Source organism: Onychomys torridus, chromosome 4 (assembly GCF_903995425.1).
Source record: "Onychomys torridus chromosome 4, mOncTor1.1, whole genome shotgun sequence".
Taxonomy (NCBI): Eukaryota; Metazoa; Chordata; class Mammalia; order Rodentia; family Cricetidae; genus Onychomys; species Onychomys torridus.
In genome coordinates this window covers 20,349,552-20,351,758 of record NC_050446.1, presented here as the reverse complement: position 1 = coordinate 20,351,758, position 2,207 = coordinate 20,349,552, and positions in this window count along the sequence as shown.

Here is a 2,207-nt window from a genome sequence, read left to right as displayed (position 1 = left end):
GTAACCACTCCTTCCAGTCAACTCCTTCCAGCATAAGCTCTTCAATTTATAGTCTATTCCTGTGGATGGGCTTTTCCTGCCCCTTCTATTGGGTGTTCAAGTATACGTCCAAGATAAAGCTCCCCCTAAGCTTCCTAACTTTATCTTCTGTCCTTTGTCCCTCGTCTGTATCTGTCTCAGTAGATTTCCACTTATCTGACAGACACTGTGCTGGATAGTTTTGTCAATTTGGCATAAGCTAAAGTCATCTGCAGAAAAGGTACCTCTGAGGCATTCAGAAAATGCTTCCATAAGATTAAGCTGTACACATTTCTTAATTAGTACTTGATGAGTGAGGGCTCAGCCCATTGTGTATACTGTCATCCCAAGGCTATAGTCCTGGGCTCTATAAAAAAGAAGATTGTCCTCATGTGGTCTTCATTTATAATGGTCTGTTACTCCTTGTATTCTTTCTCTGTTCTTGATCCAGCTGGGATCTCCTGCTACCCAAGCTCCCTTTCCCTCAAACCTTGTCCTTTATTACCCCACTCACATCCAGGTTGTTCATGTAGATCTCATCCATTTCTCTGGCATTGGGCGATCCCTGTGTCTTTCTGAGGGTACTGTTTTCTAGGTAGCCTCCCTGGAGTTGTGAGTAGCAGTCTAGTCATCTTTGTTTTACATCTAGTATCTTACTATGAGTGAGTACACACCATGTTTGTCTTTCTGAGTCTGGGTTACCTCACTGAAGATGATTTTTTCTAGATCCATCCATTTGCCTGCAAACCTCATGATGTCATCGTTTTTCTCTGCTGAGTAGTACTCCATTGTGTATATGTACCATATTGTCTTTATCCATGATTCAGTTGAAGGGCATCTAGGTTGTTTCCAGGTTTTGGCTATTACAAACAATGCTGATACAAACATAGCTGAGCAAATGTCCTTATGGTATGATTGAGCATTCCTTGAGTATATGCCCAAGAGTGGTATAGCTGGGTCTTGGGGGAGATGGATTCCCAATTTTCTAAGGAAGCACCATATTGATTTGCAAAGTGGCTGTACAAGCTTGCATTCTCACCAGCAGTGGAGGAGAGTTCCCCTTGCTCCACATCCTCTCCAGCATAAGCAATTTTTGATCTTAGCAATTCTGACAGGTGTAAGGTGGTATCTCAGAGTTGTTTTGATTTGCATTTCCCAGATAATTAGGAATGTTGAGCAATTCCTTAAATGTCTTTCAGCCATTTGAGCTTCCTCTGTTGAGAATTCTGTTTAGTTCCATAGCTCATTTCTTAATTGGACTGTTGGGCATTTTGATGTCTAATTTCTGGAGTTCTTTATATATTCTGGATATCAGCCCTCTATCAGATGTGGGGTTGGTGAAGACTTTTTCCCATTCTGTAGGCTGGCACTTTGTCTTGTTGACTGTGTCCTTTGCTCTACAAAAGCTTCTTGGTTTTTCAAGAGGTCCCATTGATTGATTGTTTCTCTCAGTTTCTGTGCTACTGGTGTCATATTTAGGATGTGATCTCCTATGCCAATGCTTCCTACTTTCTCTTCTATCAGTTTCAGAGTAACTGGATTTATGTTGAGGTCTTTGATCCACATGGACTTATGTTTTGTGTATGGTGACATATATGGATCTATATGTAGCCTTCTACACATTTACATCCAGTTATGCCAACACCATTTGTTGAAGATGCTTTCTTGGGAGGCACCCAGGCAATGGGACCTAGACCTGTCCTTAGTGCATGAGCTGGCTGTTTGGAACCTGGGGCTTATGTGGGGATACTTTGCTCAGACTGTGAGGAGGATACTGGACCTGCCTGGACTGAATATACCAGACTGAGCTGAATCCCCACGGGAGTCTTTGCCCTGGAGGAGATGGGAATGGGGTTGGGCTGGGGGGAAGGTGGGGCTGGGGAGGGAGGGGTAAGGAAAGGGGAATCCATGGCTAATATGTAAAATTAAATTAAATTATAAAAAAAGAAAGAAGACTGAACAACCCATAAGAAGAAAGCCAGTAAGCAGCACCCCTCCATGGCCTCTGCATCAGCTCCTGCCTCCAAGTTCCTACATTGTTTGAGTTCCTGTTCAGACTTCCTTCTGTAAAGAACTACAATGTGGAAATGAAAGCCAAATAAACCCTCTCCTCCTCAACTTGCTTTTGGTAATGGTAGTTCATCACAGCAATACAAACCCTAAGACAACATCCAGGAATCAACTACCCA